We start from the raw sequence: 25,036 nt of genomic DNA on the forward strand, positions 1-25,036 counted from the left end.
ACATAATATTCACTCTTTCTTTACTATTTACTGTAATGCTTATTATATTTCTTGATTGACAAGGGCATAAGTATTTGATAGCCAGAAAGACAGTTCATGATGCAGATCAATAACTTGAAGAATTTCTTGTTGGAGGTGATGTGTTTTATACATATACATTTTATTTTAAGAAAGGCAGCAATTTTTTAAGCTGAAAATTTATTTACTTCTTAACAATTTAAGAATTAGCTCATTATGTACAAAAACACAGCATTCTTGTAGGGTTTGTGGGAAGATAAAATAAGTGTGGCATGCTCCATATCTGTTTTGAAGGTGGCTATGATCATTTCAGCTGAGCTTGTGCATGTTGGCTGAAGGAAAAGACATAATGACTACAGCCATTACAGCCATTAGTAGTAAAAACCATGACAAGACATGATCCTAGGCACCAAAATCCAATTCATCATATAGCTTTGGCTTAGAGCTCTCTCTCAAATTAATTGCTGGCAGGTTTAAATCTCAAATTTTCTATTTACATGAAGCCACCCTGTTTTCACATTTCAGTTTCAAAAGCCTGGGGAATGGGTCATTAGTCTCCTAGTATACCTGCCATTAACAAGGGAATAGTTGTATTCCTATTGATTCATACTGCTCCCTACTGCTTTAATTCAGAGTACATGCACACAATATATACCCATATGTCCCACTCTATTAATTACTATGGCAGGAATTAATCTCCTCCACTTTTAGATACCAAAGACTTCTTCAGTCCTTATACAGTCAAAAGTCAACAAATCAGCCACCCTAGAGTATAACCCCCTAAAGTCAACAAATCACACCCCAGAGTATACTGTGGTGATGGTCTTGATTTGCCAATGCAGGTAACTCCTCTAAGTATTGTCTGCATTAGTTGTGTAGAAATATCTATACACTGCTATCTGAAATTGCAGTTCAGTTTCATTTGAGGACATAATTTTGATCCTTTTCCACCTGAAATCAGTCCAAAAAACAACAACAAAAAAAAATTAACAAATTATTAATTTAGGAAGCTGATTCGAGAGTACTGAAAATTAGTCTGAAATGTTTGCTGGATAAGGAGGAGATTCATGTATATGTATGACTGTACTTAGACAAAAGGTTCTCTTATACATAGGAGTTTTTAAATGACAGTTAAAGGCACAAGTCAGGTAATATTGATTTTTGGGAATAAAATATGCATTTCTACTCACTGTGTTTCTAATTTTTTTTCAATTGAAATACTTCATAATGAACCTTTGTCAATCCGTTAGGGATTTATGCAAACATAGGTCTTATTCAAACAACAGATTTTCACAACTTCTGTGTGTTTTTTAATATGTTTGCAAACAACCTACTTAATAGTGAAATTAAAAGTATAATCCTTAATAAGCAAATAAACACCTGATTCTTGCAGCTGTGATGTACTGTCTTTTAGGCTTACATTTTTACATTGAGCAAGTAAGCAGAGTTAAGGAAAAAAAAACTCATAGAGGTCTCCTTCAGTTTTCAAGGTTTTTCAGTTGTCTTCTCTTCTTTTTCCTTTGGCTTATGTGCATTTTCTCATCTTTGTCTCAGTTGCCATGAATAACATGTTTTGAGGTAAAAACTGTTAAGGAGACTCTGATCCAGAGGTCAGGGTGAGTTGGTTTTGTATTAAGATCAAATGCAATGTCAATGAGATACTTCAAAACAAGAAGCCTAGAAACTTAGAAAGGAATGTCCTGTTTTTTTATTCCCAGGTCTTCTACGGCATACTTATTAATGTGCATAATAATTAGTGGGGGGGGGGGAAGAAAAAAGTCATTGCTGTCTGTCTATTGACTAATTAAGTACTTCATAGCTGCACTTTTAGATTAGCCTTAAGACTTTGAATTCAGTCTTTGAATGGATGGAATACATAGAACTCTGACATGCAACCAGCCCTCTTTGTAGCAAGGCTCTTTTATGTAAAAACAGCTGCAATTTCATTAAGTGTTTGGATGCAGCCAAGCAAGACAGAACAGTTAAGATGTAATGAAAAAGTGATAGAAATTATGATCTCCATTATAAAATAATCACCCGGGAGAAGAAGTTATCTTCTCTTCCTGTAGTGACATTCACTGCAATATCTGTATCTGAGAGCAGAATTTCAGAATTAAATTGAGGATATTCTTTGTTCCTATAAGTGACTGGTGTTTTCTGAGGACACAATGCAAAGAGACAGTAGCCTTAACTTCAAAGTACTGGTACTTTTGGAAATCATCAGGTCTTTCGTTGGTCAAACACGAAGAAAATCTGAGCTGCCCAAATGTTTAGCACAAATGCAGCAATGAATCCTCATAAAATTGAGGTGACAGTGTAAAAAGTAGTTAATTACTTGCAGTGACCTATGTCCAATAAATTTGCCTGTTCACAACATTTTGTAATGATAAGTTATTCAAAATTGGATTTTTCTATGACCTTATTATGTTATCATAAACTCCACCAAACAATATTTTTTATTTCAATTCATTGTGTTGCATGTATATTTTCATCAATAAAAAAATGTTAGAATAGCTGAACACCATATACTCCAGATGGTTCCTCCTACATGGATACTACATTCCTCCTACATAGGTACTGTGGAGATTCCATGTACTGTAGAATAGTCAAAATAAAGGTATTTTACTGCAGTGAGAAGCCCTTGTTAATTACACTGAGCTGTAATAAGCAGTAATTGATCAGTTATGATCAATTGATCATAATCTAAATAGATCAAAATCTATTTCAGCAGAAATCAAGAAGTTTACATTCTCAGAATCCAATTTCACTCTTATGAGCCATCTTGTGTCACACTCCATGAACTACAAAACAAATTGTTTCAAGTATTCAAGGTATCATATACCCACAGGCTGTGTAGACATCACATTATATGTGTTATGCCATCTTTACCCTGAGTATTTCCACTCAGGTGGTGCCACGGACTGATAGCTCTTTAGCAGTTATTGTACATTAAATTCAGTTCTAGAGATCTTCCTTGAGTTTAATTTCATTTGAAAGGGAATTAAGTCTGCAGGATTCAAGGTTAATCCACAGTGAAGTAAAGTAAAAGGGATGATATAGAAATTCTACTCAAAAGCATTTTCCAGTTCTGTTTTAAAACACTAACTAATGTGCCATTTTACTTTGTGACTTTTATCTAAACAAAGTAGTGTAGGTTTGCATTTAGAGAGAATAAAGAAAGACAATTTATTGAATGATGTGTGATCTAGGCCTCAGACTATTCTATTACTGAGTTATGCTAAGATACCTACAGTAAGAGCATAGTAAAACTGAAAATATCCAAACTAATATATAATGATTTAGTTAAAACAGCAGATCATGTGTAGATGAGTAAGAATGTTCATATTCATGAACTTAAGACATATTTTAGGACTTTTTGAAGCAGTATTTTCAGAGATGGCTTTTTTTCATTATGCTAAGGAATCTGTGAGTGCTGTCAAAAAGTATTTCCTATTCTGTTTTTTTACTACCTTTTGCTTTGATTTTAATAATAATGTCGGCTGACATCTGGTGTGGTTTCTTTTGAACATAAGTACAGAATTATAGCAATAATGTTTCCATAATTTTTCATAGGGTGTACCTCATAGAATAGAATAAAATTATTTTACTTTCCACATGTATCAAGTCAGCATATTTAGTAAAAAAGGAGCTCATTCTCCTTTTATTAGAGAAAATCCTTCATAATCAAGGTGAAATTTGTGCACCACTTTAGGGTGAAAATTCCATTTAATCTCTCCATAAAGTTTTCATATATATTTCCATATGAGTTATTATTAACTGTAGAAAACTTCTATGAGAATAAGAAATAAATAAGTATTAGATCTGCCATTGTGACTTTGACATACTAACAAGCCCACAAAAGTTCTTTCATTCCATTCAACACTTTAATGATACACAGTCAGGTACATTGTTTATGGTGAATTGATTGGTCATTGTAATTCTTTGGTCTGTATCTTGTATCCTTATATTTGAAATTAAGATAAAGTAACATAAACTATCGGTATGTTATAGACAATAACATTCCCCTTTGGTATGCTGTATTGAAGATTCTACATAAATTACTGAAGCGCCTACTGAACGTAAGATACCTTTATATACTGTGACAGAATCACAGAATGTTTCAGGTTGGGAGGGACGTCCAGAGGTCATCTTGTTCAACTCCTTTGCTCAAGCTGGGCCACCCAGAGCAGGTTTCTGAGGAACATGTTGTGAGAGACTGGAAGGATTGCTGGCTCAAGACATTTACGGTGCGTGTGTGAGGGGAAGGGGCAGGTCAGGCCTTGCCCTGTTCTGCACATCCCACTCCCCAGGCCTGTATCCCAGCCCGGCAGTGGCCATCAATCCACAGTTCTCCACACCTGCCTCTGGAGCCCCCATCTAGCCCCAGAGTGGCCAGATGAATGGAAGTCCCACCTGGGAGAAGGGCCCAGGAAAGCCAAAGGTTGTTTAACTTATGACATGAGGCAAGTACATGTTTTGACCTTACCTCTTCTTGGAATTTCTATCAGCTGAATACTGCCAGCACTAGGAGTGGTAGCTATACTTGTTCTTTTCTATTTATTTTCTCTCTTTCTTCTTCTAATTCTCTCTTCTCAGAGTTTTGAGTAACATAAAATCAAATGGGCTTGGAGTTTTCCTAGAGGAGATGGGCTAAGTTAGTGCTTTGTGGAATGTTTTATGTTGACTGAAGGCTGCTCCAAGTGTTTTGCCAAGGTTCTCTGATCTTCTGAAGTTGCCAGTAAAGTTTTTTCATTGTTTTGAGCCCTTGAGCATACCTTGTCAGTGTTTCTGTAGTGCATCTAATTCATAGCACATGCACAAAGAGTAAGCTCTTTTAAGACACTCATAGAGCAAGTTTTTGGGTTCTTACACATGTCTAGACATCTTTTGCATTTCTCCAAGAAAAGCTGGTATTTTTGCTTATCTGTCTGAAGATTAAAGAAGATTTCTTGATGTCCAGGTAGAACGTCCTGTATCTCATGTTTTGATCATTGCCTCCTGTTCTGTCACATGGTCTCAGTGTTCTTGTGGTGGGTCTGGCAGGGATGGAGTTAACTTTTGCCATGGCAGCCCCTATGGTGTTGATTTTTGCATTTGTAGCTAAAGCAGTGTTGTTAATTTACCAGTGTTTCATCTGTTGCTGAATACTTAAGTGGACAGCATCAAGACCTCCACTTCAACCTCTCTGCAACCTCTCCTCCCCACAAAATCTAGTAGGCTGGGGATGGGCAAGAGGCTGGGAGGGGACATAGCTGGGGCAGCTGACCCAAACTGACCAAAGTGGTATTCCAGACACTATATAGTAGCCTGCAACATAATTATAAAGGCTGTGGGAAAAGGGGAGGATACAGGTGCTTTTTTGGTTATGTTTTTTGTCTTCCCAAGAAATGGCTAGTCATGCAGAAGCCTTTCTTTCCTAACAAGTGGATGGGTGTCTTGGTGCTGATGGAAAATAATGAATAAAATTCTTTTTTATATTTGCTTCTATGTGCAGTTTTTGCTTTTCCCTTTAAATTGTCTTCATCTCAATCCATGAGCTGTTCCATCTTATTTTCTTCCTCTGCCCCATTAAAAAGGGGTATCACTGATATGATCCCTTGAGCCTTCTCTTTTTTAGGCTGAATTAAAGAAATTAAACCAGTAATTTCTTGTGGTTTAAGATTAAAAAGCTAAAACCTTCAAAAATAATAAGCAAAGGCTCTGACCTCAAAGACTTTCTCCTTGAGAAAAATGAAATTGTCTTTCCCTTACGCAAGATAATTTTTTTTTTCATATTATTTTGTATACACACAATTCTTCTGTGCCTTCTCAAATGCAGCACCTGTGTTACAATATCTAGAATCACTGTGTATTGCAGCAGCCCATACTGTGTATTTTCCCAGCCCATATTCAGGAGAGTTCTATTTTATAAAATAAACCTTGAGAAATATTTGTTTTCTCAGTGCATTGAAATGGAAATCTAGTCAGAAAAACATCTTTAAAGCAATCTTCAGGAAAGGCAGAGAACACATGGCCTCTGTACTTGTGTTAGGTGTCAAAGAAACAGGTTTTAGTTAAATAAACTGAGCTGAACAAAGGGCACATTTCAGGAAAAAGTCTTGATTCCTAAGCTACTAATTTAACTTGTTTGCTTTTAGCTTCTATTTTAAGATGACTTAGGTTACGTGCTGGGATCATAAGCTGGAGTGATCAAAAGGAAGTAGGCTACTACTTAAAATAAATTCTTAATACCTGACACTTTAAGTCAAATCAGAAAATTATATCTGTCTAAATGTTAGATGAATTTAGTAACTGCATATACCTGAACCTCATATTCAAAATTAAAAAATTGCTTGGAGGTATGGTAGGCAAAAATAAATTGTGAGTAATGACAGGGACCAGGTAATTGTGTGTTCAAAATTGAAATTCTGATTTCTCAAGCAGAAGCATGCTTGCAAGCTACAATTGGTTTAGGCTGGCTACAGGTTTTGGGTAAAATGTGAGCTAAAGAAACAAGTACTAAATCCTTCAAATAACTTAAAAATGAGAGAAAATTATCAATTAGAAGGTTGTACATAGGATTTGCGCATACGCTATTTAGACAGAGACAACACTGATCTTAAAGTCCTGGAAAGGAGTCGAAGAAAAGGGTCTGGGAAGTGGCAGCAGACCTGTGCAATCAGGGAGACTTGTCTGGATATATCCTGGAGCTTAACTAGTAGAACCTGGGACTAGTAAATATAAACAGGTGCCACAATAGAAGCCAGTATGACTTTTTGCCTGACTGAAAACAGTCTCTTCACTTGGGGAAAAGAAGACTAGATCTAAGGAATATAACTCTAGATCCCATCTAGGAAAGTGAAGAGTCCAGTAGAATAGACTAGTTTAAGAATGTACTGTCTTACACATTCTAAAACTAACCTAGTACCCACATCCACTGCGGTATTTTTTTTTGGCCCACCTGTGAGAAATGTATAGTTTTGTTTTAAAAAGAAAAAAGGTTTAAAGTAAGAAAAAAAAAAGGTTAAGCCACATCTCATGGATCTTTAACAATTATGTCAAAGGTAGACTTTACTATTTGATGCATGAGTGGCTCCTCCTTACAGATTCATTTCTAATACAAACACTTCCAGAATTGCTAGAGAAAAAACCTTCATTTTTTTACTGAGTTTACAGTCACTTTTTTACAAAGTGACTTAAAGGCTGACTCTTAGCTGGGATAGATACATGTAGAGCTTTATGAAACCATTCTATCACTTTCATATTCTGCAAAAATATGAATAAATAATTTCATAGATTTAAGACAGTGGCACTCTGCTGAGGGACTGATGGGGCATTGTCCTTGTTACATCCAGTGGTTTAGGTGACTGATTAAAGTTTTTTTTTAGGGAAATGCTTTTCTTTTGGTAACGGTGTTCATCAACCTTCTACAGTTAAGCTTTCTAATTAAAATGTTCAGATGTTGCTGTTGATGACCTCGTGCACATAACAATTCTAGACTAGTCATTCCAAGCAACAATATGACTTAACAAAGGAAACACTTACTAGATGTTTATGTTTGTGAATACAGAATATTTAGATTAATTTATTTTTCTTCTTTCATAACTTCTTCTCCAAAATAATGTTTTCAATAGATGATTTTACAAAATTTACTTCAAGTTGTACTTTTTGAGAAATTGTGGCTGGAATTTAGCCAGATATCTGACACAGATATACGCATATAGCACAAATAGGGAGTACTTTACCTCAGTCTTAGTACAGTTTTTGCAATCATAAAATGTCTATTAATATCAAGCATACTTGTCTTGCCAAAAAGGACTTGTACAAATTCTTAGGAGAGAAAGTATAAAGGAAATACAAGAAGACAAGTAGGGCTGGGAGGAAAGAGGCACTATATAAAACTGCTGACTAAAAGCACTTTGTGAGGGAAAAGGCCAGAATTATGTTCTAAGACAAACAAAGAGAAAATATAGCAGAACAGTTCAAAGAAAAATGCTCTGAAAGAATTTACAGCCTTGTGGCTAGAGGTGACATTGAAACTAACATGGACACAAGTTGATTAAGCTGCTGTCAACGTATTTGGCCCCAGGAATCAGTTACTATTGATTTACAGCTTACAGTAAAGGAAAAATGCAGAAACCTACGAAAAGAGCTGTATTCAGTAAATTCTATTAGCATATTCACTGCAAAGGATGAAAAAAACAAGCTGGTATTAATCTAAAGAAAAACTCACATCAAAAGACTCCGTTAGAACCAAAAGTTCCTTTTGTGTTGCAAGCCCATGAGAAAAATGAAAGCACAATAGATTTTTCTTATTATTTTTATTTTCTGCATCCTTAATATAGTAGACTTTTTTAAAGCAGTCTTTAGTGTATTAAATCAGTGTTTTTCTAAAAATAAAATATGACTGTTTCGTTCATAAAACATTCACAGCATGTTTATTTAGACATTCTGAAATGCAAAACATGACCCCTCTTCCCTGAATAAGTGATTGGCTTCTCAACTGTTTAGACCCAAATATGAATAGAAGCCAATCAGACCTAGAGAACATGTTGTGCCTGTCACATGGGGAGCTACAGCTGCCAGGAGAATTGTCAAAGACTATCACAAAGCACCTTGCAAAAAGAGATACAGATAGTGCTACTGCAGAAATAAAAATGGAAATACAGGAGTTGTTAGCCGCCATAGGTAAATGGGCTATCAACTAAAATAAAACTAAAGTATGGACAGCATAATTTATAACACCAAAACTTGATAAACTGATGCTTTAGAAAATTCAATTAGGTAAATTCTACAGACAATCACATAATAACAGCAATTAAACAAAAAAGCCAGGTGGTCTTTCCCACATGATATTATATGGAAAAACACTTTACTCTGTAAGTATATAGCTAAAGGTATCTTCCACTCACTTAAGCACACTGCCGAGATGCAACCCTACCTGTAGTTCATATTTCTGTATCCAGTTTTTTTAACAGCTACAGATAGCAGTACATTTTCTTCTTTCTTACAGTTTTTGCTGGTTGGGTGTTTGACCTGCAAATTATGTAGTGAATCATTCCATAATACTTTCATTATTTTTATTAATTTTTTTTCTTTATCAAAATAGAGGTAATAAAAACTGGTTTGATGTTGAATTTATGTGGTGTTTCTTGATTGCTTAATACAGTTTCTAATTTATAATTTTGCTACTTTTTCTTTCTAGCCCAGCCCATCCAGAAGAAAGAAGGAAAACATGTAGTTCTGTGTTCTTTTCTTGAAAACAAAAAAAATAGCTGAAGCAGTTGGATCTTTTCAAATAAGAAGTTGTAACAGACAGGGGCTTGGAACATCGGCCAGATATTTTTACATGCTTGAGACATACAAGCTCAAACTAGATACCATGAGCTATGAAAATTAATAAGGTGCCCAGGAGAATGGATAGTCCATCATGGAAAAGGGAAAAGACTATTCATTTTGTGAAGTTAATAAATAATGTGTGAAAGAGGATGTGGTAGCTACTCTGGGATACATGAGGAACAATAAGGTTTTATTAAGCTTCAGGACAGTACTATGGCAGCACTGCCTTATAAGATTAATAGTCCTTCCTGAAGTTTATCAGTCTATCCTTCACCTAGTATGACATGTCAGATAAGAATAAATGAGTATCTCTGAGGAGAGGTACTGAGTGTACAAGATAGTAAGGTGGTTCCAAGTATCAGAATTGTAGTGACACTATCTTAGACCACACTGCTTTCTCAGTTACTGAAGTTGAACTGCTTTGATAAATTTAGCCTCCTAGAGAAGGAGGCTAAAGTGCTACATAAATCAATCATTTTACTATGCTCTGGAGATTTTAGGTAGTGTGAACTGAGGAGATTTTAGGTAGTGTGAATCGTGTGATCTCATCCACATATGCAATCCTTCTCCACATAACCAGCTGTCTGAAGTAACAAGTTGCTTTAACAGATTTATTAAATAACATGGTTACAAGTTTAGCAGTCTGCTTGTTTATTCCTGCAGGTTTGGTTCTCACTATTTGCCGGGAAGTTTTTACTTCAGAAACTTGCAAATGTAGGGAATGATTTTTCTCGTTTTGCAAACTCAGTGAATAGTTTCTGCTGAGCTTTGTAACTCTACAGAAATTTAACAGAACTTTCATCCAGCATGCAAGTCTTCTTTTATAAGCCGACATCTTATTTTGGGAATGTTAAAGTAACTTGATCTCACTAATCTTAGCAGAAAACAATTAACTGAGTGAAACACAAGCATATAAGAAGAAATTCAACTTAGTACTTGAAGTCAGCAGGTAGTTTTTATTTAAGTGTTCTTGTCTGTCTGAATAAGAACTGTCAAAAAGCAGGAAAATTATCTCAGGGAAGTGTTTCTGGATCATAAGATTTCACATTGTACTACCCTATTCAAAAACATGTTCACAGTTTGTGCGTGTCAGTTCTGAAGGCACAATGTTACATAAAACTATAAAGATAAAACAGCCATGAGCATTTAGATACCTGGAGGGTAAAGCAAAATAATTAACTTACCTACTGATAATAATAATATATTTTGTTCTCTATGAGTATTAACAAATAGAATACTTTTTTTTTTTCAAAAGGAAGTGTATTTTTCAAACAAAATGGGAAACCAGAAAACTACTGAAAATAAGAAATTTCTTCCAAGTCAGGGAAAATGAATCTTTAAAATTTTCTTTTTAGTGTACACTGGAAAGACAGAGGCCATCTCCACTGAGATCTGAATGCATAGTCCTAAATTTGTTGATTTCTGTGGTTGCGAGGGAAAAGAGGGGAAGATAGAGTTCTGCACTTTCTTTCTCTGTAAAAACTAATATTCTTATGCAAACTCATATCAATTCCTCTTTTTAAGAAATAGGTATTTTATTGAAACAAAACTGATCTTATTAAATTACAAATAGTCATCAAAGGCTGACTCTTTTTAGTGAGTGATGCAGAATGACTTCTTTGCTTTTGGACATATAGCTTCTTTATCAGTCTGCTTCATATGATTGGTACAGTTACCATTTTCTTATCAATTAACAATATGGTTTTCTGCAGACAGGTTTTTTGCTTATGGAGGCTGTTGACAAAACTTTTGAAACATGTTTGGCATAGTAGCTATCCGGGTAAAATGCTATTAGCAATTTTTTTAAAATTTCATTGGCATATTCTATAGACAGGTGTTTCCTGAAATATTTTGCTTTCTCTCCTTCTTATTATATGTTGTTTGTCATCAGTGCCTGATGATTGCATCTTTCAGGCCCAGTGTTAAAAGCAGAGCTTATGCCTTGAGACAGGGTTCGTTCTAAGACAGATCACTAAAAGCCAGTTGGTGGGATTTTCTGGAAATAATGAGATTGTTTGGACAAGAAGTGTGAAACTATGGATGTCCTACTGTTTTCGTCACATTTACCCTGGATTTTTTCATAGTTGGTCATACTCATTTTGAGCTATTTTATGCTTGACACTAAAACAAAATAAAAGACCATTTTACTATTCCAAGCAGTGCAATGTGTAAAATCAGCTTTAAAATTTTTAGAAAGTACATCAAACATACATAGAGATTAATAAACAATGTAAACAGAATATATGAAATATAGAAAAATGCAATTTCTTCTGAGAAGACATAGATGTAAGTTGTGTATTGGACTCATTGGATATGGCACATCTTGGCAGATGGTATTTCACTAGTGATAGCAGCAGCATTGACTTTTACAATAAATTTCTTATACAATATTTTGAATATAAACTTACAGAGTGGCTTGTACAGGTAGTAGCAGATAATTTTGTTTTTTAAAATGTTTTTATTGCCATAACAAAGCTAAACTAAAGTTCAATGGAAGCCTTTACCATTGCTTTCAGAGACTTTGGAAAAACCTTATGTTAAAAGTAGTCAAATGAAGAAAAATATATTTAATACAATGTCATGATTGCTTTAAGGAATACTGATAACATAAGAAATCATGGTGAAATAGAATGGGCAGGTAAGACTAAAGAGTAGAAGACCTTCAGAACAGGAATTAACTCTGTAGAGGCAGCTCAAGTAATAAATAAAGCCAGAGAGGGTACATAGAAATATGAAGAGGAATTTTGAAAGACATGCATTGAAAGTGTCAGGTTTTTTCATTTCTGATGATCTATAACATGGTGCAGAAAGACTGCAGAATATAAAATTTTATACTCCTGGGTGATCAGGAAGGTAGTGAAATTTTCAAATAGCATTACTGATTATTGAAATAATGCTTATAGCCTGCAAGTCTGTACTTTTCATCCTACCTATATCATGGCTAGGGCAAATATAAGCCAGAAAGGAACACAATTTTATAGTTTGAATGTGATCACTAAATAAAACATTTGCTTCATGCTTAAATAGTACTTACTTCAAAATCAATGCGCTGCAGGTTAGACTTGCCCACAGTGTGTCATTATATGAAAGTCTGCCTTACTAGTTGCTGGTGTCAGAAAATAGCTCAATATTTTTGAAGTAGTCAAGTACTTAGCATAAGAATAAAGTAATTCTTTCCATCATCAAAGATAATCTCTGAACAATTAGCAGATATTTTTAACTATATTATAATAAAATTATGGAATATATATTTTGTAACAAGCTGAATACATAATATGTATATAATTTGAGGAAGAACTATGTTAAATGAAAAAAACAAATGTCTATGTGATAAGTTTTCTTGCTGGGTTTGTATAATAAAACCTTAAATGTCTTTGTCCTTGAAGAGATCTGACTCAGCAACAGTCTGCTGTATGTCATTGTTTACACCTACAGATCTAATCAGAATGTACATATTTAATAAAATAATTTAGTGACATGTTACTTACAAAGGGATGCAACCAGGAGTATCAGCACTTGGCTAGGTATCTCCTATCCGACATGCAGAAAAGCATTAAAGTTGATTTTTTCTTACTCCTCTCTGTTTTGAGAGATGCTGATCATTTTCCCTTAAAATTAAAAAAAAAAAAAAAAAAAAAAATCTATTTCAAACAAGATTATGCACAACACTCACATATCAATGTATGTGCATAGTTCTGAAAGATCAAGACATTTCAGGAAAAAAACCATGGACTCCATCTTGACATCTTAGAAATCCAATAACATGAAACTTGGTGGTGTATTAACAATCTTGATGGGTCATGACACTGCTTCCTCCTTTATGTGGTAACTTTATTTTTACATGAAACTTTTTAATAAACTGTTGTAGATCTATATGAGGAAAGAGGATTCAACCGAAGTATTATTCTATTCAATCAGTTAATCCTAATGCTCTAAGGACCTTCCTGTGCAACTAACATACATCCTCCATTGATACAACTGCAGACAGCAAAGAATCTCTAAAAGTATAACTTTCACATTCATCTTATAGAACTGTAATGATGTAGAACTTACTTCAGATAGTCCTTAGGCCTGTGATAGCATTTTCTCTACAGTTTTGATATTTTTCTAATGCTCTATCAAAAAGTAGCTGAAAACAAAGCAAAATAAAGACTCTTTTGTACTTGGTATTTCTTATTCCATATAGATTTTAGTTGCTTTTCTTTAAAAAGTTCCTCATTTCTCTTCATTTAAGGTTAGCTGTGTTGATAATCTATTTTAAGTTAAAAGGTTCTGAATTCTTATTTAACCATAGTGGGGAAAAAAAAAAAGATATTTTAGAAATAATTAAAGGAAATAACAATTCCTCTAGGGCACATCCATGGTTCATGTTAATTAACTTTAAAAGGCTAACATTATATCTCCATCCTGATCTACTGACAGGACAGAAAACAGTCATCATTACAACACGGTCAAAGGGCAATTGCTTAGGCGACAGCCTTATTTATTTGTCTTCAACACATCATGAGGGATATCTTTACACTTAGCAAAGCAAATAATAAGATAAAATGCTTTTTGGTTGAAGTTATATATTATGGTTTATATTTTTATATTTATTTTTCTGGAAAATGTAAGCAAAACCTTTTAAAAATCTCGGGCAAAATTCTAGTTTATTGTATGTAACTGTTCTGTGAAAAACTATAAGAATCAAAAATGGAAAGGCAATCACATTCCTTCTGCTAAAACTAAAGAAACAGATTATTATCAAAATTCTGAGAATTTAGAAAAAACTATAGTTCATATATAAACTTTTTTCTATTAGGCCTTATTATTAGCAAGAGCAATTTATAAATGGAGGTTCAAAACTAACTTTATTAGTCTTGGTTTTGAAATATGTGTTTCTGCATAAGAAGAATGCTGTTAGATGCTGTCCATTGTCTCATCTTGGAAAACAGCTTGTCCCATAAATGTACATTTACATCTGAAGTGGAATCATAGAACAAGTGACAGCACCATTCCCAGAATTTACCATTGAAGATTAATTTGCCAGTGTTGAAAACAGATATACAAGTGAAATGGCAGAGCACTCTTAATAAGGAAAGTGTCATATAGCATAAACATATAACATGATCCCAATCCATTTTTCAGTGGATTTTTCCTTATGGAGAACATTCTTCTCCTCCCCTATCCCTTTCCAAAAGAAACTGCTCTCCTGCAGTGCCTGAGATGAGAACCAAAGTTTATTATCTGATGGAGAAGTAGAGCAATTTTAAACTTGCAGAACATCCATAAGTTATACTTTTTGTAAGTTACTCTTTTCACTGATAGCAAATGCAATTTAGTCTGTCTAGAGCTTTTATTTTTATCAAAATTTGTATTAAATATTAAACTAATACAGCCGTATAGCAACTGTAAATGATTAAACCTACTATAGTAATTCAAACATTTTTTCCAGCTGAATAAAATCCTAACTCTAAAGACTGCTATAATGAATCATGATATATTAGCATTTCAAAACAACAATAATGTCAGCAGTGAAAAATATTTCACAATTCACTTTTTTTGTAAAATCAGATATGGCTTTAATCTTTATTATAATGTCACCTGCTGCTGCCAATATGCTTAAACATCTTTCACAGTTTTCCATATTCTCAAAAATTTTTATTCTTATGCATATCACTTGTGAACATCACTCCCAGCTTCACAGGGGTGTGACATCCTGTGCAAAGCAGAAGGCATTTCTAGCCTGTTTGCTTCTTGTCTAAAGTTAATAAATATACTCTAGGGATCTTGCAATTTTAACCCATTAGAAAATTCTGTTGAGATAGAGGAACATGCTTGATGCTTTCAATCCTTACTTAAAGCAATTAACTCTATATAGAAACAACTGAAATATCTTTGCCCCCTTTCAGCAATCAGTGGATTCATCTTAGGACAAAATGTCTCAAAGGCTGTAGAGTTTTCACCACTCTTTTATGAAGCAGTTTTCAAATAAGTACTGTGTCTCCTTTTGTTTTCCCCTGCAGAATAATGCAAGGTGAATGGTTGTTTACAAAATAAAGAATTTCCAGTAATTAAAAAAAGGCAAAGAGGTATCAACTACTTAGGAAAATCCTTTCTTACTGGTCAGTTAGATCAACTGTAAAAATAGCTACCAATTTCATAAGATGGGAAATAATCTGGAGGAAGATGGATGTAGGATGATAAAAGAATAGAATGAATATTCAGCCAGCATAGACATAAATCACTCGATTAATTTCAGAATCTTTTCATGCTCTCTTGCATCTAATAAGAAATAGGGTATGTAGAATTAAATCCTAATATAAACCTAAACAAATTTCTGATAAAATAAAGTTCAATTACAAACTATGAATGCATGCCTCATTTTATACTTCTGTGTTAACCATTAAGTTAATGAAGGCACAGCATTATGCTTCTCATTATTTATATGATGAAAACATGCATCTGGACCACAACTAATATTTACACAAACAGAGCCCTATTTTCAGTGGAATCAATTTCCTAGTGGATCATGGAACAAGCCTTATTTGTCTTATTCATCTTTAACATGCAACTGAAAATTGCATTTGCTTTCCAACTCTGACATGTAATGAAAATTCATTGTATCAAACAGTTTTTTTGGATTTATTTAGCAAGAGAGATTTCTTTTGGTCTTAAAATACACTTCAATTGAAAATATATGAAATTAACTAGGACTCAAGGAACAACAAACCAAGGATGGTACTTCGTGCATCCAACCCAGAGATGACTTGGATGTTCAAACATAGAATAAAGACACTCGATTCAGAGGTGCAGCTCCACCAAAATCATTTCCTCTTCTCATCCATTCTTGCAGACATCTTAGCACTAAAATGCAAAGCAGATGGACCTGTTTGGTAGTTTTATATTTGGGAAATACAACCTTGTATCATATAAAGTGTCCTGATACTCTCTGAGGTGAGTTTTCAGGATTCTTTTAGACAAAATTGTCCATCATAATAATGTAAGAGTCAGTGAGCCCAGGATCAGATACATTGCTTAAAGGAACTAATTAATTAAGCGAGGTTGAATAGAACAGCATGAAACAGAAGAAATATAAAGTACCTTTTTTCCTCCCTGTTTCTGCACTGTGGTGACTAATGTTTATTAAGTCCCCACAGGGAGATGCTGAGAGATTTTTCCCAAGATCTCATGCTGTTTTAAAAGGAAACAATGGTTTGTGGTAAAATCAACTCGTGCTGAGCTACATTAACTGCACTGTGTTATCAGCTGATAATGGTGTTATTAGCACATTACCCACTGTGTATATTTGTGAATTAGGATATTTCCCTCTTAATGGAATTGAGCCATTTTCTATGAAATGGCAACTATTAGGCATTTTGACACCATTTTGGAGAGATTGAGAATACAGACCCATTGATTGGTTGGTTTTTTGGGGTTTCTTTGTTTTTTTTTTTTTTTTGGATCTTTACCCTTTAAACTTCAGGAAGTATGTTTACTTTTACTCCACTGTCTTGCTTTGAAAGAAAAGTATAAAAATACGTTATGTTGGAGAGTTCACTATAAATTCTGAACATTCCAAAAGGTCACCCAGTAATAGAATAAGTAATGACTCTCACTTTGCATTATGGAGTAGCTGTTGCTGAGGTATAGCAACTGGCTTTTCCTAGTTAGGTGGTACTGGCCAAACTCTGGAGTGTAGTAGAAAGTCGAGTTTCTTGTTCTTTGGAGGAGAGTTGGAGGTAAGCATATTTCCTGTAAATTCAACATAACCAGTAAGTCTACCCAACTACACATTTGTTACACATGACTAAATAAAACAAACTACACTCTTCCTAAAAACAATGAGTCAAAACATGTTGCTGTGATTTTCATGCTTATTTGCTTCCTTCTGAACCTAAGACCAGGATGTGAATAATGATGTAATCATTATATAAATACAGGGAAGCAAATGGAAGCACAAATGTGATTAAAAACTACCTTTATTTGTACTTTCCTTTGTAAGGAAAAGTACATACTGCTCAATTTGTAAACATTAACAAAAACAAAGCAATAATTTTCATCTGTGACCATATCATGAAATTAAAAAAGGAGGCAAACTGAAGTATTTTTTAATATTTGACATGTAAAAATCCAAGGTCGAGGATTCCATACTAGGAAACGCTGAAAGAAAAACATTTCTTCTATATTTCATGAGATAATGAAATTTTAGCTCTCAGTCTAGTCACAGCTTCATAATTTTTTCCAGAAAATATTTCCAGCTGAAAGTAATTAAATAATTAATAGTCTTATTGAAGAAGAAAAAGATGCATTTTGCTAGAAGCTGTTAATTTTCAGGGTAACCAAAAGGTTGCAGTCCTTTAATTTCATTGTGCAAAGGGGGAAAAGACTTAAAATCAAACAACAATATGTGTGGCTACAAAACAGTATTCTATAATCTGTGTCATATCATAGAAGTTCTTCACATTTCAGTATCATAAACATACAACTATAAACCAAAAATGTCTCAAATATGTAACTTAATAATTATCTTCTAAAGGTTTTGTGAATTAGCAGTAACTTATATTAAGAAAATATTGAATTATCTTTCTAGTTCTATTATGCATAGTCTTCAAGCTCTTGGGTTACTTCTTCATCCTCTCTGACTAAGCTCCTAATTTGTATCATGGATGTAATAAATTTTTCTTTTGTCAGACCCATCTGTATTAATATTTATTTTTTAAATTCAGGCTTCTGCTTTCTGTATACTTGGATAGTAACATTCACAGTGAAACTAATCTCTACATAAGCTTCTAAATGCTTCTACAAAAAAAAAAAAAAAAAAATCATGAGAGAATATATTTTTTCCACTGCAGAAAATTGTATCTAAAGGTCTTAAGTTTACCTGGGAGCTCCAAATCTCCTTGGATCTCCTAGACCATTGAAATGGGGATATGAAATACTTATACATTTGCAAAAACTTTAGCTGAAGCCTTTTTGTTTTCTTTTCCCAAGCCAGATGGGGACTAGATTATAAGTGGTTTGGGTTATTTTTCCCCAGATTATAAAATTTCAATGCAAGACAAGACCATCTTTCTTTTATGTGCCTCTTTTTTTTTTTTTTTTTTTACCTAAAGACCTCTGCTGGAAACTATATAGTTCAGCCAATGCTTTGTTCTAAGTGCTAACATTTCACCACATGATATTCAGCATTGTGAGTAAAGTTCTGTGTAGTTTTATAGCCCTTTCCTAGCATATAGCCCTTAAACTCTCAAGACTTTTACGTTTTTTTCATTCTGTGTAGCAAAGTAGTCCCACCAAAATTCTACTGCTAAGTATGAGAACATGTTTAGAGAAAATTCATAATGATTTCAATAGGAAAATATTTAAATATATATATATATATGTATTTTATGTTTATTTGTTATATGCATATATATAATTTATACTAAAAGTGGACCCAACACTATCAGAGATTTCCAGTTTCTACAGCTTGTATTTATTTGTTGCATAACATGCAATAAAATGTTTCTAGTGCTTTCATTGATATTGCCACAGTATACACATGACCAAGAAAACATGTGGCAGCAATGTGCTTTCGGAGGAATAATGCCCTTAGAAAATATTGGCACTAGGTCTGACCAAGGGAGAAAAGATATTGTTTTAAATAGAGTCTTTTCTGGTTTCTTCTTGTTTGTTTTTTTCTCTTCATAATCAAAACAAACCAATGGATATTTTATGCAGATAACACAAGCAGTGAAGAATTTGCAGCAGATGACTCAGGTTAGTATCAGCTGGACTGTACAAAGTTGTTACACCTGTGAGAGGCTGTGCATCTGTAGGAGTTTCAAGAAGAAATGTAATAATCCAGCAACTATTTCAGAGTGAGCTGATGTCCCTCTCTGGTGTCCACCCATTTAAGCTCTTGGAAAAGGTGGTACCTTTGCTCCACACCACCTTGCCAAATGGATTTTAAATAGCAAAATAGCATCTCTAGACACTGCTCTTATGACCATTCTTAAAGCTCATAGACGCTGAATACTATACAGAATGATCTTTCAGTTAATGTTAAAAGTTGGGCAGATAATTCAGAGCTGGAATTAGAGTCAGGAAAATGGCCCAAAAGGAGACATTAACAAGGCTGACATTAATAAAAATATCTGATGACATCAAACAAAAATAGTTGAACTCAAGTGGCAATGATTTCACTAAATATATGTAACTTCCCAGCCTACCTTTGCTTATTCATACATTTTGGTAATCTGGTAAAAAATGTCATTTTTCATGCTAAAAAATAAATGGAGGCCAAAGTAGCACAAGTGCAATGATGGCAGTTTGCTGTATACCCTATATTGTTTCTTCTTGGAGTGCTTTGTATGAAAATCCAGTGCCCTCTCAGGAAAGGTGGAACAGGAGTTGCAGGAAGGTTTTTATTGCCATCTTTCTTTGTTTTTGTGTTTTTCTCTCCCTGTTTTCTCTACTCATATCTGGCAGGGACCTGGAATGATAAGACAGTGTTTTGTGCAAAACAATGCAATAATATTTTTAATAAGTAGGCTGGAAATTCTTTTGTTATAAAATATTTATTTCTAAATACATTTATTTGTAATGAAGCAAAGAACAGGAAAAACATATTTAGTTTGCAATTGAAACAATATAGTATTGTTTTCTAAATGTATGATGCTAGTTAATTTCACTGCTACATTTCCTTATTAATTTATGCAGTTCATTAAGTTTAACTGGCATCTACAGAAAAAATGATCTTACAGTTTGATTTGCAGCAGGGGGAGATGTACTCATAATGAATATCTTGGTTATGCTTTCCCCACATATTTTTAGCTAGGAAAACTGTATTCCTAGAGGGATGTCTTCTGAACAACATAAGCAAAAAATTTCTCCTTGCATTTCTATTAAAAGAAAAATACAGTTAAATTATTAAAAACAATTATGTGGTTTAAATTTTAAGTATTTAATAGCATTTCTAGGTACAAGTTCTGCAATTTTAAATCTCTTCAGAAATGAAAAATAAATGTAATTGTTTTTATTACTGTGATGCATCTTGGGGATTGAGGATGGATTGGAAGAAATGGCATCCACTTGAGCAAGAAGGCCAAGTGACTGAGTGAGGGAACTAAGAATTCCTCATATGGGCTAAGGAAAAACAACAACCAATGTGCAACTGGCAGAGTCAAAGTTTGTATTTAAAGAGATTGCTATAGATGAAAAAATGTCTTTTCAGTCGAGTTTCTTTCTTCCTATACATATTTCTTAAAATCACCTGAAAATTTATGGCTAAGGATTAGCTGTGTCTGTGTATATATTTCAGTACGACTGCTAAAAAAAAACCATGAGGGGGAAGTGTGTCATGCAGCAAAAAATGACATGATTATTTTCATTGTATTGTTCATACTTGTATTATGAATGGTTAAATATAACTGTGTTTTACTAAAGCTTTTATGAATATATAATCAAGGTAACAGTAGTTCAGCACAGCAATGCTTGTAGTAATAGGAGAAATCTGGCAAAATGAGCATTGTTTTGAGATTTAGAAACCATGGCAAATAATTCTTGTGTGAGAATTTCTCCAGAAGCATTTTGAAAGACACCACTTATAAAGTTGAAAAGAGTAAGCATTGGCAAAGCTAATATGCAGAGTCTAAATCAGGATCTTCTTTGTAGCTAAAGGGAAAAAACAGAGTAAATTAAGACATTACTTTCTTTTAAAATGAAAACTCAGGATTTTGCTTTAGACAATAAAAAATCAGGAATAAGACTGTAGAAGAAAGAGTGTGGCTAAGGTAAGTCAGGTGGAACTAGGTTTACTTAAAACCTAGTTTCTTGCTTGAAATCTAGTCTGAGATATTTTTATTGTTTCGCAATGTAAATATGTTTTGTCAGTATCAGAGAAAGCTGATGAGAAGCAGTCTCATGCTGACAAGTGTTACCCCTGAAAACCTCTGTACAGCTGGTGCTTGAATGAAATAGGAATCTGGTAATTCTAGGACAGTTCTAGGCAGAAAGAGAAAATGCTCTATAAGTGAAAAAGAAAAAATAGTCAAATTTTAATAGTGTGAACAAAACACAAATGGCTATTACTGTAATTCATTTACTTTGGTACACATACAGTCCAAATTTTCTAATTAGCAGAAATAAAAAATCCCTATTAGCAAAGCTACAGTTAGCAGCTGTAATATTTTAAGGAAAAAAAAAAACAAAACAAAAACAAACAAACAAACAAAAACTCCAAAAACAACAGAACATAAACAAACAAACCCCTGTGGAAACTAAACTTGTTCCTCATTTGCCAGGTTCAGAGACAATGACCACCACCAGATGACTGCGCCAGGTCACTGGTGCCAAGGTGGGGTGAGGTCAGGCCAGGACTTCAGCTCACAGCTCAGGGTCCCAGTCTGGATAAATGAGATAAGTGGCCCAGTCAGGCTGTTAAGGGCTCAGGACGAGTCTCAAATGAAAGCAGCTGGCATAGACAGAAGACCAGCCTGAGTCTCCCTGCTGGTTGTCTGGGAGCTCCACCGACTCCTCTGCTAGATTGTTTTTTTCAAAGACACCACTGCACCCTCTTTAGCTTGGCAATGAGCCTCAGCAGCCAAATCTTCCAGAGAAAAGATGTTTTCATGGTCATTTCCCAATATTCTCCGAGACCCCAAGCCAATTCTTTTAGCATGGGGTCTGAGGTGCCGTGATAAGCTGTTGGCATTCTCTCAGGATCCAAGGAATGAGATGTTAATTAAGGGGTTGTCTTCCTCCTCTTTGTCAGGAAAAACACACTCTTGAAAGTGACAGGCTTTGTCCTCACTCTAGGGTCTACATGGGACCATTTTTGTCTGTTTTCTACCACACTTCATCCGTTGCTCTTTGTTTACTCTTCTGTAACTCTGTGTTACATATGATTTTGGCAAAGAGCGTCCAGTGCATATGTCAGATATTTTTGCTTCTTTCTGTTACCACAAAAATCTGTTTTGCTTGGCTTCTAAGTTTGTATTATTAACAGAGGAGCTGTTGATGTACTTAATAAGTCTAATATGATATTGTGTACATACTCTAAAGGCCTCTGCTATCACTCCAGTCCTGTACTCTTAGTGCTTCATGATTATTATAGGGGCATGAATCACACATTCTCCACAGAATAACTAAGTGATGTTCCTATCCACGTAGAATTTGCTAATAAGGTTGTAACACAGACTCATGTAAAGCCAAAGTAAACAAAAATTAATTAATAGCCACTTGGTCATTAGATAATTGCTCTTTCAGCTTAACTGATTAAAACAAAGCTCCAAGCAGGTTGAGTCCAGAAAAGGTAAGCCTCACAGCTCAGCCTGAGGCTCTGCAAAGTTAGTGAAAACTCTTATTACCAATGGCAATACTGAGTTTCACGCTACTTTTTTAACTAAAAATATGCTTTTAAAAGTTAGCAGTCTTGCTCATATTTTCCAAGTTTAGATATAATCATTTAACCTGTCATTTGCTTTCTGGGAAGTCAGTGTCAATGTAATAGTTTAAATAATTCTGGTTTTCTAGGACATGACTTTGTACCACGATGCCACCTAAAATCAAAACCTATAAATGTGAATGTAACAACTTAATCACTAAATAGTGCATGTTGACTTGCTCCTTTTTTGTTGTAGTGTTTGTTCTTGTTGAAAACAGGACCAGAATGCAAGAAGATACATGAATTATTAACATTGTTAAATAAAGATTAATTATGCAGTAATATGTCTATGATAGATTGGAAATAGGGAAATTCCACTTGTCTTGAAGTATTTCTGTGCTATATCTAGGACTTGTATGAATCATTAACATTGTTTATTGTTGATACCGTCCATGAAGTGTGTTTGTCTAATCTTTTAAATTTTTCAATATTTACTTTTAATAGATACATCACTGATCCATACAAGCTCCATAAAACCTTTCTCTGTATTTATTTGTGATTCTTTTTAGGACTTATTGTTCCACTGTATTGAAACAATAATGGCAAATCTTTAAAGCCAGTCATTGAATCCAAACCTACCTAAAAACAAGAGGGTTCTCATTTCTATAAGCAACATAAAAATCACTCCTTTTGATATCAGTAAATTCCTCTTTATAATTCACATGAATACAAAAACAAGTAAATAGCAGTCATTCTTTGCAGAACATAGTGAATAATAGAACTTTTATTAAGAATCATGTGAATTCAAAAGTTTTTAGCTTCAGAAGGTGGTGGATGAGAGAAAGTGTATTAATATGCATACAGAACTTCCAGCTCAGAAATCTGTGATCCAGTGAGACTAAGAAAGTATCCAGAGGAAATATTGCTACATATTTATATAGTCTTGTGCTTTCTTCTCTGTCTCTGCTTTTGGCTATTATCAGGGAAAAGGTTGGATTAGATGTACCTTTGAGCTAAACTGGTATAGCCATCCTATTTTTTTATAGTACTTGACACAAAGGTATGACTCATTTATAATCATATCTTGCTATTTGCCTGAAACTAAACAATGTGGGAATAAAGGGACTCTAAAAAACATCATAAACACTTATGATGTTCCTTGTCAAGTGACATTTAACGCTCGGCTTTTGAAAATCAGATCAACACATTGTAAATTTAGATAAAATATAATTAACAGTCCTATAATCTCCTAAATTAGAATCACTACTGATATACTAATCATCCTGTCTCTCTGGGCCATCTGAAATTTTCTTTGCATGGAAGGCTTCAGATAGAAGATACAAGAGAATGTACAGAAGTGTACATTGTGTCCTCCAGAAATAAGACCTATTCCAAGAATTTTGCAAGCAGCTGTTGCCTTCATGCCTCCAAAAGGTTTTCTTGGCTGGCACAGGACATTATATGAAAAATCTGAGGTAAGACAAAGATGGTAGCATAAGTGATAAGTAAGAGTAACAGGGAGAGTTCACAAAAGGAAAAAAGAAATTATGCAAACCCACAAAAAAACCCCAACCATCAAAGAAAAAGAACCAAAAAAGTTAGAACAACCAAGAAGTTGTCAAATTAAGGTTGAAGCTGTCACAATGATAAGGTCATTGATAGACTAGGATGAAAAAAGATAAAACAAACTTAACACATCAAAAATAGTAAACAGAGTGAAAAATTAGTGCTAGAGTGGCACAGATACAGAAAACAAGAATGACTGCAAAAAAGGAAGATGATGCAATTTAGTCACAAGATTTTAGAAATAAAAAAAAGAGTCAGAAATTTGGGAACAAGAGTGGAGGCTAGAATTAAGTAACAATGAGAAGTGGAATCATTGGGATGGACAGAATTAGATAAAGTATTGTGGTGGTGGTCCTGTAGAGCTACACTGTTGAAAAATAAAATTTAGTTCAAATTGATTACTAATATTTAGTAAAAAACCATTTATGATCCAGGTGTTAAATCCCCTTCCAGGGGAAATCAAGGTTAAGGACTGCAGAATTGCTATTTTAGTGTAATTGTTAAATGTTATAGGACCTGGACTGTATTATTTTTATGCATGTGCAAGAAAATAACAATGTGAAGAAATTAAGGAAAATATGAATATCATAACATTCATAGAGAATTCATTAAATGTGGTGGCTCTTGAGATGCATAACTTCTCTTTCGTGCCTCATTGTGTATCACATTAAGGAAGTGATGGCTGGAATTCATTTTGTAAATAGATAGGTAGCAATGGTCAATAAATTCCTTTCACTGCTTGACTGTGTATATGCATCTATGACATCATTAATATATAATTTTACA

This window comes from Haemorhous mexicanus, chromosome 4 (assembly GCF_027477595.1).
Source record: "Haemorhous mexicanus isolate bHaeMex1 chromosome 4, bHaeMex1.pri, whole genome shotgun sequence".
Lineage (NCBI taxonomy): Eukaryota > Metazoa > Chordata > Aves > Passeriformes > Fringillidae > Haemorhous > Haemorhous mexicanus.